Source organism: Ochotona curzoniae, unplaced genomic scaffold, assembly GCF_017591425.1.
Source record: "Ochotona curzoniae isolate NIBS_2020 unplaced genomic scaffold, NIBS_Ocur_1.0 contig_2318, whole genome shotgun sequence".
NCBI classification, from domain to species: Eukaryota; Metazoa; Chordata; class Mammalia; order Lagomorpha; family Ochotonidae; genus Ochotona; species Ochotona curzoniae.
Window position 1 is genome coordinate 3,336,339 of NW_024465419.1, and position 13,526 is coordinate 3,349,864.

Sequence of the window (13,526 nt, forward strand, 5' to 3'; positions counted from 1 at the left end):
TCCTGAAGTTATGGTTAAGTACTAAATCTTTAGATAAGCTGCATTTTTTACCATGATAAAAATTAATTTACTAATCAGGAATTAATGAAAATGAGAAATAATAAACTAGAATAATTACAGTATTTGTAATACAAGTTGCTTAAAATATATGTTGTTTATCTTTAAAATCTTGCACTTATTATTTTCACATCATAGTTAATTGTAGGTAACGAAAACCACAGCAATCCAAAACCATCGATAATAGTAAATTATTACAATTATTAAAACCATGGCTGCATCAATTACAGTGACATAAGCAGATAAAGACAAAGGGAAGTATGCATGTATGGATTTAATTTCCAGTTGTGTTTATTTCTGTTTTTTACTTTCACAGAAAATATTTCAGCTGTTAAGTAAAGGAGGGCAAAATTCCTGGAGGACTGTAACGTAGGCCCAACAATTCTGTGGTTAATAAACACAACCCAGTAAAAGACTGTGGCCAGTAAAGCAAACCTGAATGTGGATCAAAAGACCTTGGTTTATGTTCTGCACTGCTGCTTACCAGGTATACAGCCTTGAGTACAAGTTGCACATGATGACGTGTGATCATCATGTCCTTATGTACAAAGTTAGCACTGTAACTCATCTTGCCGGAATGAAGAATTAAATGAGACGTTTATGACATTTTTGTAAAACACGCATCATCCTTCATAGGAAGTCATTTCCCGAAGCAGAGTTTTCTCATGCATAGGTCACAATACCCAGGAAGACTGCAAGGACACTTCATTTCATAACAATTGTTTTTCCTGTCTCACTTCTTTTTTAGGTCTGTATGCTGGCAGTGTGGAATCAAAGACTTCTCAAAGTCTCACTTTACTCATTTGAGAAAATAACATATTAGTTGTATTGTAGTATAAAATTAAAAGTGATCACATAAACCATCAGGTGTTAATGCTGATTAACTGTTGTTAGTAGCAGCAGCAAAAGAAAACCACTATGGAACTGGTGTTGTGATACAGTGGCTTTTAAACTGCTGCTTACAAAACCAAAATCACATGTCAGAGCACCATTCCAAGTCCCAGCTGCTCTGCTTTAGATCAAGTTTTCTGCTTCTATATCTGGGAAAAAAATAGAAGATGGCCCAAATACTTGGGCCCATAATACCCATGTGGGAAACCTGGATGGATTTCCTGGCTTTAATTGGCAGGCTGGTCCATCCAACTAAATATATATTGATATAATATATTATATTAATATATTATATATTATATATATATCAGATGAATATACCAAACAAAAAAAATCTTTAAAAATTAAACATCCACATCAGAATTCTTAACTATTATTTGGGATTGTGGCTCCTCGTGCTGTAACAATCTCCTAGAGAGTGCACAAGGAAAACTATACTTCTATAATCTTCCCTTGCGTAGATGAACTGATCAGGGTCATCTGGGAAAACATAGCCCCTTCACACCTCCTCCTGTAAGCCAATCTGAGGTAGATTCTCTTCCTTCCTCTCATCTGGGTTCTTCCAAGCATTCTGTCAAATGGTTCATAAACAAGACAAGCCTCTAGGAGAGATTGCCAAGCTCTCTGAAATTCCCAAACTATTCTCTAAGCCCTTTCCCCCACTCAACTCATTCCCTGAGTGAAGTTCTCTAACAATTGACCTCCTAAGTCCCCAAGCATTAGTCCTTGAGAAGTTTCTCCAAGACAACCCCCATTCTGGACCTTTGAACCTACAGCAAGAATCCAAAAAAATGATGATATCCATTCCTCTCAACTCCAGTACTGATATCATTCCAACTTCTCTCCCAGGCTTTAGCTCTTTTGCTAATGCTCTCTCCCATGCCTGTTTCTGAGCTGTATTTAATGTTTATTATGCTGTGTTTCGTTTTAATCTCGATCAAGACAAGTGCAGTAAGGATCAGATCATGCTAATTGGAAGGAGACTGTCATTGCGGCCAGAACACTCAAGGTGATGAGGAAAGAGTAAGTTAGTTAATACTCCACTCAAGCCAGGCTCTACATCCTTCCTTCTTGTTAGGACTGAGAATAAATGTGATTAATAATTAGTGATTACCACCACCAACTATACTTGTATCCTTGTTTGCTTTATAACCCACACTTCACATGTTTCACTTAATGCTAAATTTAATCTTTGCTTAGACAAGAAGTGATACATAACCAAAATTTTTAAAAAAATATCTTGTGATCAGAGAATTACACACATGACCAGTTGCCTGCTGGACACCACACATAAGATAAATGATGTATTTAGTATGTAAAAGTTTGATAAAAACACTTTTAGGGATCCTACTGTGAAATCATAAGCCTTTGTTATATGAAACAAATTGTGCAATACTTTCACTCTCACTATACATCCAATTTGCACAATTTTTCTTAAATATAAAAGCTAAATCAGTCATGAACATCAGTTGGACACAAAGGTTTTACTATACTCTGCAAGGTCTGATAGTGAAAAGAGGAAATGAGTGTTAACATAACATTTTCCTTCTGGCTTCAGGAATATGGAACTGTATTAACACAAAAATATGTTTTCAAAGAACCCTTGAAGTGCTCCTTTAAATCAGATACAAAGTTGAAATTTTAAGTCTTCTCATTTCTCACCCCATGCTTTGTGCTGACACCCTATTTATTACAAGGACCATACAAGGAGGATCAACCATGGTATTTACAATTGACTGAGGGACTATCAAATGCATGAATTTATCTTTGGTTCAAATAAATTGGTGCAACTTTGAGACCTTTTCTATAAGCTGCTGGAGTCTTTTGAGATTAAACATTTGACTGGAGATTTTGTGAGAAGAAGCTGGTGCTTCCTGCTGCTCCCTGAACTAGAAAATCCTCAAAAACAAACTATTTTTCTTACTGCATTTCAGAACATGCTCTTTCCCATCGGTAGTTCTTTCTTGGAACCCTAAAGTGAAGAAGTAACTGAAAATGAAAAAGAACTGGAAATACTTACAACGTGCCTTAAAACGTCAAATAAACATATAAAGCCAGTTTAACCAACTTCAAGAATAAATGGATTAGCCAAAATCAAGGCTACCTGGAGCTCATATCAGATAAATTAGCACATCCAGTGAATTTGCTCTAGTCTGTGTCATCATTAACTAGCTTCTACCTAAGATGCTTTTTCATAGCTCCACACACACTACGGCTCAGCCATGCAAGATTAAACTGCATGGAGTGCAGTGAGATAGACATGCATGCACCCGGATCCCATTTAGGCACCGGTTCATGTCCTGAATGCTCCACTTCCCATATAGACACAGATTACAAGGGTGGAAGGCAAGATCTGACTGATGTTTACAAAAGAGGGATCCATGGCTTGATTATAAGACAAGCAGAAAAGAAAGAAGAGGGGAAAAATGAAACCTTAATTAGATGCAGACACAGGCAAACTCAGGATGGGGTTCAAAGGTGGAGTCAATGAATTCTCAAGGGATTGAATTTTGGATGTAACGGAAATAAAAATCTAAGAAAATTGGCAAGGTTCTGGCTAGATAGCTCCATGAGTGGTAACATATTTCTGCTCAATTGATTTAGATTCAGGAAAAAGCTAGTTGGGTGGTGCAGTCAAGAGTTCTGATGAATATGATTTCATTTTTCCACAATTTATGAAATAGGACAAGTGCTGTTGAACCCCACCTTACAATAAAGAATTACAGAAAAAAAGAGATAACAATTTCTAGAAATTAAAGTCTTCCAAGTCTTTTAAGTTCAATCCTAACATTTACTACTTAAAAATAAGTTTTTGTTTTTTGTATTAATTATTAATGTTTTTATGAATTTGCTGACTCATAGGTTTTTCAGTTCTTTAGCAACACATTGGTCATTTAGTAGCATAACCTCATGTAACAGATTTTCTGTTTTTCTCTCTGTCGGTGATTTTGTTTTATGGCTTTTCATTTAAGGGAATGTATAGTAACTGTGAAATAGAGACTATCACATCCACATGTGAAGGTACAATGCACTGTGCATCTCTACTCCCAAATAATAGAAAGACTCCCAATGAAACTGTTAATATACCTTGTCAATATACTAGATTTTCCACCATTGTCCATACCTACAATGTCACGATATGCTTAAATAGCAGAATGTTAAACTTGTAACTGGTACTAAAGGATTATACCACTGTAATAATACTGGAGAAAATAGTTGGTGGGAAAATGGAGTGGGTGGGACTATATGGGTGGAAGATTCCCTATTCCTACAAAACTGTATCATGGAAAAGAATAACAATAACATGACATAATAGTACTTGCTAAAATGCATTCCTATCTTTATTTCTTGAAAATTCAAATATATTTACTGTATGATTATATTCAGTTATAGCCATTTTATTTTGAAGACACACTACTTAAAAGCTGAGTTTGAATTAATTCTTGACTTGGATTAATATTTCATAACAGTATCCAGGAAGAAGACAGCATAGCTGTTCACTATCTGGTACTATGGCTAAGATACTAAGTTAGATAACAAAAAAGAAATAAAATTAAAGCCTGGTAAAGGAAAAAGAAAATCTTAAAATCTGAATGATATTCCAAATCCACCATTAAATCTGCTCCAAATCCTGAAGTATTATGAGTGCAGCAACTCTTCCTATTCAAAATCTAAATGCTGTATAGGTTTATACCATTTCAACTTGAGATACTGGGAATAATTTCACTGGTCACTACACTGTGCTGCTGGCTATACGCACTTCACCATTGTAAGTGTGGAGCGGTCCCTCATTGTGCATGTTCTAATAACAGCACTGTTCAGATGTTCTCAGGCCATGAGCAACAGCATTTGGTCATTGCAGAATCAATTATTCTCCTTTTTCAAACTGAGGCATCATCAATTATTATTGTGTTTATACTAAAAAGATCCAAAGCTTTGACTTATGCCTATACAGTGAGCAACTGTGAAGACTATAAAAACTTCATTATAGCTGAAGAAAATAAATGCACTGATTTTAACCTTTAAAGGTCAAAATCCACGTTACAATAGATGTATTTAAAACGAATGAGGTGAATTTTCCAAAATACTGTCTCATTGACGTATAAGCCACTAAGATATCAAAAACACTTGTTTGAATTTTCTAAATAAGTAGAAAGAATTTTACAAGTGGCCAGAACAGAAATTAAAGTTCAATTCCTGACTCCCCCTGCTGATTTACACACCAAATATTACTCATTTCACAAGATAACATTACCACAAAATTCGCTCTAAGTTTCTTAAAACATTAGAATTTTTGAATTACTTTAAGAAATTTCAGCCAAGTAGTTAAATACATTCCTTAAAAAATAACTGTGTGGAAAAGACATAAGGTGATAGTTAACAATGTCTGATTCCATATATTAGAATTCAGCACTGAAGTTATTCAAGCTCAATCAGCTTACCCAACCTTTCTTCTCACAACTTAGCATAAAGGAAGAAATTGATTTATTCCATAAATCTTGAGGAATACAGATGGAGAAGGGAAAGAAGATGAGGGAAGGGAAGATGGAGAGAGAATCAATGAAGCAATTTCATTGTGATGAGAGAATCAGAATTACAACAATAAGTATAACTAACACACTATCTGGTTTACAATGAAACTAAGAATGGAACTATATGTTTGCTATACTGTCCTATTCAAACATCTGGTTGATCCCTCTTTACACAGTAGATGTTTAAACAGTACTTTATTCAGGACTATGAATATGAGAATAATTGTCCATGCTTTTATACATCTGCCAAGGAGAGACCTGTTCTTCTTCTTTCACCCTGACATAAGGGAGAAAAGTTACTTGGAAAGCATAAAGTAAATTTGACTAGCAGAGTCCGTGCAATATAACAAATAGAATTGTTTATCAAGAGGACTACATAGAAGGAAGGCCTAAAAGAATACTGAACGGTGTCACTGAAAAACCACATGTGAATCAATGAAATTTGATATTGCATAGGAATAAACATCCAGTGCAATTGTCAAAATACTGAGAGAACAGCAATGACTAGAGTTTAATGATCAGATAGAAGCCGGTGGTCATTTACACAGCATTCTTTCCACATGCCAGGAGAGAAAGGCAAGAGATAGTGATAAAAGATCCATAAGTACCAACTGATTCTTCTTAAGGAAAAACAGCATATTTATGAAAAAGTCTAGTCTACTTAAAAGCCACCTAAACCCTCAGGAACTATCTTAGTTTTGCTGATAGATATCTTCTCTCTCCTTGAAGAACAAACGATCGTATGGCTATACATTATTTCATGACCATCCATGCACATCAATGGGAAATGACACAGGCAGCAATGAAATAGCATTGCATGCGCCATCTCCTCCTGTTTTGCCATCACTTGTACTCCTCATCTCTTAAAGAATCTCTTGGGAATATACTTATCTTTCTTACTGGAAACCTAGTAAAAATATGCCTGAACAGACAGTAGAGATTTTAATATCTCCCTAGTTTCTATGTTTCTTCATAAATTTCATTTCCCCACCCAACATGAAAGAAAAAAAGAAAGGTCATTATAATTTTTGCATTAATGAAATGGCTAAGGGAAGACATATGCTGAGATCATCCCTGCCTCAGAGATCTAGTCTCCTAACCCAATAATTCACCTACCTACTATTTCTATGCTAGAAGTGGCTCCTTGGGATCTTTATAATTATTGCTCTTGCCAGAACTCTCCACAGGCCTCCAGAGCGCAAAAAGACAGGAAAGCATGTCAACCAATCATTTTAAAGTCATTTTAGTTATAATCCCTACATATTGCTAGCTATGATTGTAATCAAGTAAGCATAAGTCATTTTTTCCCAATGTAAAACCATTATTTAAATGAGCCAAAAGTGGCCTATTATATTGGCCCATGTGTGATTTCTTCATGTAAACTTAGACCCATTAGACTTAGCTGCATGAAAAACAAATCCAAACTTTTACAAATCCAATAACTTTTGAAATAGCTCAAGGACTTTACCACAAAACCAAAAAGCAAATCTTGAGCCATTTAGATCGCTATTCTGTGTATCCTACAAAGGGGCACCCAACCGTTATTCCACATTTGTGAAAAGGGATTTTGTATTTAAATACCCCAAACTGTTGTCATGGCCTTTTAGAGTTCTCTGACACAGACACTGCACTGTGAGTTTGGAGGTGTCCCCTGGATTCACTCCCCAGGCAGCGACCTTGCTCTTCCGAGTATAACTGCCCTGTTGCCTCTGCACAAACTACTGCTGGGAGAGATCTCCCCCAAGCGCAAACTACTGCCTCTGCCTCCCAGTGTTACCAGTTTCCTTGATAGCTGCCAAATCCCCACAGTGACTCACAATATTCATTTCCTAGTATGTTAATACATGTTACCTGAAAAATACAACCTTGTGGTGAGTTTAGTTTCAGAAATGCTGTTAAATTTATTTTGCTTTGTTTTACCTCAAGGCATACTTGAGTCTTCACTGTATTTAATCTCCAGCTAATCCCCAATAGGAGAATGAGAAACTAGATGTTTCATGAAGTCATTTCACCAAGGAAATATTTATTGGAGAACATCTTAGGAAAGTAGAGAACTTGGCCAGGTTCTCAGCTCAAGGAAAGGGACCTTAACTTTGAACCGAGTGGGTGTAGGGAGAGAAAGTAACTTCTCTAGATAGTTCACATAAATAGTGAGCTGTAGATGCCATTCTCCACAGAAAGAAATCAGGATTCCTTCAGAAACAGCTGTTTCCAGAGCTGGAGGAAAGAGCATACTAGATGAACCTAGAAGACCTTCTCATTTCAGAAAACAAAGAAATCCTCATAGGATGAATAGTGACAGATCAGAAAGATATAGAACTTAAAGGAACAATCCAGAAGACACAAAATACATGATGATGTTAATTCTATCAAATAAAATGAAAGGATACCTGCCAGTACACTTGTCCTTGCTGGATACGCAAGTCCTTTATTAATGGACTGTCACATATTATACACCTACATCCTCCCATATACTTTAAGTCACTTATAATATCTAATGTAATATAAAGTCTATGTTAAACAAATATGTACTAGTTCCATACAGATGCATTGCAAAAAAATATGTTCAACCTGTAATTAGTTCAATCCAAGAATGTAGAGACTATTGGTATGGGAGGACCAGCTGTGTAAATAAATAAATAGATAAACAGAAAAAGGGAAAGTTCTGCTTTATAATAGAATTTCACTTAATAAAAGAAGTTAGGATAGCAGCAGCCAACTACCATTGATCAGCTCTCACAGTAATACTTGCTTCAGGTAAGAATCACAAATAGATGCTGAAATTAATGAGTGGGAATTTCCTAATAAGATATTTACATAGCTGAAGAATCACTGTGCACATAAGCGTATCTTTCTCAAGTGATTAAAGTGCACCTATATTTTAGCACATATGATAAAGCCAACTGGGGAAGCTGGATAAAATTGGAACTGTATGTTCAAGTCCTGAAATTTTGGGGAGAAAAAAAAAGGAAAAACACCATGAAACTACTTCAAAATGAAATGAAAAAAAAAAAAAACTTGTAGTAGAAATCCCTTCCTTCAAATCACCTTGCTGGTTTAATTACAGTCCTAGTTTTAATTCATTGAATCAAATAATGCTCCAACCACTTTGCTGCAGCCAGCAGAATGGCTCCAAAGACTGAAAAACTCACCTCTAACAGCTCACTACACAGTGACGCTGATAAACTGCTTTCCATGGTTTGAATACAGTTTCTTCCATCTGAAATGCATGCTGACATTTTATAAATATTGTGACAGTATTTGGGAAGTGAGTCCTTTAAGAGGTCACTGCAACTTCAGGAAAAAATCCGTGCAATTCTCACAGGCCTGGATCTGTTACCCTGAGAGCAGGCTATTATAAATTCATCCCTAATTCTCTCTTGTGCACACACTTGCATGCCCTTGAGATTTCAGCCACCATGCCATAATGCAACATAAAGCCCTTGCCAGATGTAGCTACTTCATAGTCAAGATTCCATAATTGTGAGCTAAAAAATTCTTCCTTTTACATAGTTTTCAATATCAAATGCTTTGTAAAACCAACCAAAAATAGATTAGGACACCCTCTTAATATTCCTGTAGCCTTAAGACCTCTGAAAAACACAAGCTCAGATTACTACCTTAATAAAACACAGGTACATTTTTTTCTACAATGTTCTGACTCTTCTTTCCCAATGATTCACAATTATGGAGATGCAAGTTCCATGGGTTTTGCATTTTCTTCTAAATGGATTAGCCCTAGTCTCTCCTTTGGAATCTTCAAATACTTCTGAATAGAAAAGCTTTTAAGACTGAATGTGGGGCCCTGGTACAATAGTCTAGTAGCTAAAATTATCGCCTTGCATGTGCCAGGATCCCATATGGGCGCTGGTTCTAATCCCAGTGGCCCCACTTCCCATCCAGCTCCATTTGTGGCCTGGAAAAGCAGTCGAGGATGACCCAAAGCCTTGAGACCCTGCAACCACATGGGAGATTCAGAAGAAGCTCCTGGCTCCTGGCTTTGGATTGGCTCAGCTCTGGCCATTGCAGCCACTTAGGGAGTGGACCAGTGGACAGAAGATCTTTCCTCTCACTCTCCTTCTCTCTGTAAATCAGCCTTTACAATAAAAATAAACAAATCTTTAAGAAAAATAAAGTCTGAACAAGACCACTGCCACATCATCAAGGAGCCCATGGGAGCCTGTGGATGAGGGCTTGGGGCAGGGGAGAAATAGGGTATCACATCATGGGCATGTATGAACCTGGGAGCTTACCTCTAGGCAGGTGGAGCAAATCTGGGGAATTCCCCACATGTTTGGCCCTGGGCTAGGTGAGGAGATGGGAGGAGAGAACACCAGGTCAGCATGCTGCTCTAGTGTGCTGGTGGACCAGGCCTCAAAAACTTAAACGGGCCTGGATCTTGGGTGTGTGAAAGAGTAAGGCACCAGGCCAGCAAATGTGCCAGGAACTTAGGACTCTGGTAGGTGGGGAGAGCTTTAGATCAGCACACCACCCGCTGGGCTTCCTAAGATTAGGCTGGAAAACCCAGGCACTCCTGGGCACAAGGATTATGGATTGAATGGGGAAAGGAGCAAGAGGATATGGGGTAGGTTGGACTGCCATGTGAGGACTGCCATGTTGTAGGTGAAGAATGACTTAGGAGAGATCCCCAATGACAAGGCCACTGACTTATGGGTAAGCAAGGGGAAAGAGACCTGGTTTTTTGGCTGGGAATCAGAAGACTTTTCTGGGTCAGACCAATGCACCAGTCCACTTGGGAGACCTGAGCTGGGCTTGTTCGCATGAATCATTGCTGACCACGACACACCAACACACACAAAAGCTAGGGCTGGGGACCTGTCTAGCAGGGCTAGATCCCAGCACCTAACAGTGAGTGTCAGAACATGAGACAGGTCACACTAAGCTGAGCCATGACACACAAGAAAACCAGGTCCAGGAGTAAATTCTGTTGGGGGAATAAGTGGGCCTAATCCTGTGGAATTATAAGTCCCACTGATTAGCTTAAAAGTTTGGGGGATGATGGGCTGAGCTAGGTGTAACCATGGAATCCACTGACACTCCTGGGTACTGGGGCTAGGGACAGGCTGGGCAGGTCCAGGCAGCAGTATCCACATGGGCACCCTGAAACAGAGTGTGGGGAGGGCCAGGCCACAACATCCACCAGTTCATGGGAAGGCCAGGATGGAGGGGGCAGGTATGTCAGGTAAGGGCCTAGTACCCACTGCTATTCATGAGATCTGGGTCTGGGAGTGAACTGAGGAAGGGAACATGGGAAACTCCCCTAGTGTTTTATAGCTCTCACTGGTGAGCATGTGGTCCAGGCCTGAGTATTGGATGGACTAGGCAAAGTAGATCCATCCCCTGGCAAGTGTGTTGGTTGGTTTTGGAAGGACCAAGCAAACCTTAGCCCACTGGTGCCCACTGGTGAACATAGAAAACAAGCTAGAATGCAGGTCATTCAGGGCTAGGCTATCACACCCACTGGTTTACATGAGTCAGAGATGGGAGTAGACTGAGCAGGATCAGGTTGCAGCACCCACCAGCAAATGTTGAGGCTTGGGGCCAACTGGGTCAGGGCAGGCTACACATCCAAAGGAATGTGCCAGGCTGGGTCAGAGTAACCACTGGCACACATGAGATCTGTCTCTGGGAGCAGGCCTGGTTGGAAGCAAAGGATATGCCGTGACTGGATTGTGGCTTCCATTAGTGAGCTCAAGGGCCAGAGTGGGGGCTGCTATCTGGTATATTCATGGCTGCAGTGTCCCTTGGGGTGGGTGTGGACTGGGCTAGACTCCAACACCCACTAGTGCTTGTGAGAACCAGGTTGGGTGTAGGGCAGACTGGGCCCATCTTTGCCCCTGTGGAGCCACACATGAGTTATGTCTGGGTGTGGGCCAGCTAGGCTGGGTTGTAGCACCCAACAGCAAGAACCAGAATGGGTAAGGGCCGATCAGGAAAGGCTACTGTTCCTGCTAGGACAGGAGATGGACTAAGTAGGGCTGGCCCCTGGACCCACTGGTATGTGCAATATCTGGCACTGGAAGAGGTTCTGGTAGAGGAGCTTGAGGTACTCCTCTGTCAGGACACAGTCCCTGCAGATGAACCTAAGAACCAAGAAAGAGCAGCCCAGACCAGGCCAGGTTAGTGTACGTAACGGAACACTTGTGGCTTAGGTCAGAGGCAAGCCCGGCTGGGCCAGTTCATATCACCCGTTGGTGAATCGGAGAACCAGAATGGAGTATAGGTCATGCCAGCCAATCCACATTATAGCTGAAACGGGCATTGGCTGGGCTGGGCTAGGCTGTAGGCCCACCAGCATGAGCTGAAATTGGGGGTGGGCTGGACTGAGCCAGGCCACAACACCCATTGGCAAATATTGAGGTGAGGCAGGCTGTGCCAGACTAGGCCACAGCACCCAACCAGCATACATGATACCTGACAGGGCGGGGACAAACCCAGTAGGAGAGCTGTAGAGGTCCTCCCTGCTGGGCCGCTACTCCCTCTGGTGAGCGTGAGAGCTGGGATCAGGGGCAGACCAGACCAGGGAGGGCTACAACACCTATTGGCCTGCATGTGAGCTGGATCAAGGGAAAACCAGGTACCTTCTTGTACATACATAAGCCAGAGTGGATGTGGGTGGGCTAGGCTTTGCCACAGCATCAGCTAGCAGATGCTGGCATAGGAGGCAAATTCTGTCAAGGTAAATAGTAGAACCACCTGGAGAATGCAAGATCTAGGAGTGGGAGTAGGCCCAGTAGGTCTTGGATTGCCACTCCCACTGGAGAGCATGAGAACCAGGACTAGGGGCAGACGGGGGTGGCACCCACTGACACCAGTATGAACTGGATAGTGGGACTGGTTGGGATGAACTAGGCTTCAATGTCCATCAACATGTACAAGAGCTGAATGGGATGTGGGACAGACTGGACACAAGTATTGGTAAACAAAGGAACCAGGGCAGGGGCAGGCCTGGTGGGGGTTATTGCTGGTTACTCCAATAAGCTACAGCTCCCATTGGTTTGCATAAAGGCTAAGTGTGTGGTGGGCAGAAATGGGCTGGGCTGCAACACCCACTGGCTTGTGTAGAAGACAGGCTGGAGACAGAACTGACTCAGCAACTGGAACCACCAATAAGATGACTGTGGCTACAGACTGTATCAGGCCCTATATTGGCAAACACACATAAGAACCAAGTCTGAATCGCCTCAGATGAAGTTTCTATGTGGATCTCCCCAACTGACTTGCTGGACTCAGAACCCCAACCATGTAGAGAATTGCAAGTTCTACGATCTGACCGTGGAGTGCATGTGTCAGAGTTGGGCCTTCTCAGTGGCTTAGATAGAGCAGTGGACAGCATATCCAGAGGCACATGGAGGATATGGCAGTATATTGGCACCTATAAAGGACACCTGATACCATAATAGAGGACAGAGGACAAAACAAATTGACCAACTATCCCAGCCAAGCGTTAGTGAATATCTGGACAAAAGGAGACTCTAAGATGGACTGTGTCAGCCAATGAATTCTGGAGAGATTTCATCATGCTAGGAGTGACACACTAGGCAGTAATTCAGAACTGTTGAACTATCAAGACTTCTTGAGCAGGATTCTTGGAGCTTGCCCCACATCAGGGACCCTGGGGTGGTGTCGGGTGGCTGTCACCCAGCCCAGAATATGGGGGTGGTTGGAGGGTCGGGTGCGGCGTCTCCCCTTATCTTCCTCCTTCCTCCAGATGCAGGAAGGAACAAAAAAATGTGGAAACAATGGTCTCATCCACTTTCCTCTAGCCCTTGACACTTCGCACCCTAATCAGCTTTGTAAAAATCATTAAGAACTAAAATTTAAATTTAAAAAAAGACTAAATGTGATTTTCTTTCATTATCTGCAGCATCTAGCAAACTGACGGCCATGTCTTAGATGCTCAGAAAATACTTCCTGACTGATGGAACATAGTTACCTGTTCCTATACTAAAATACATTTCATCATATTAGGTAGTGCTGAGAAAGTGGTACAACAGATGCAGTGAGCAACATTTTCTCATCCGA

General features: G+C 40.6%; 1 protein-coding gene across 1 annotated transcript in view; it reads right to left on the reverse strand.

Moving 5' to 3' along the window:
• The window catches only part of RP1 (RP1 axonemal microtubule associated), a 129,400-nt gene that overhangs the window by 19,084 nt on the left and 96,790 nt on the right, over positions 1–13,526 (reverse strand). The window lies entirely within an intron of this gene.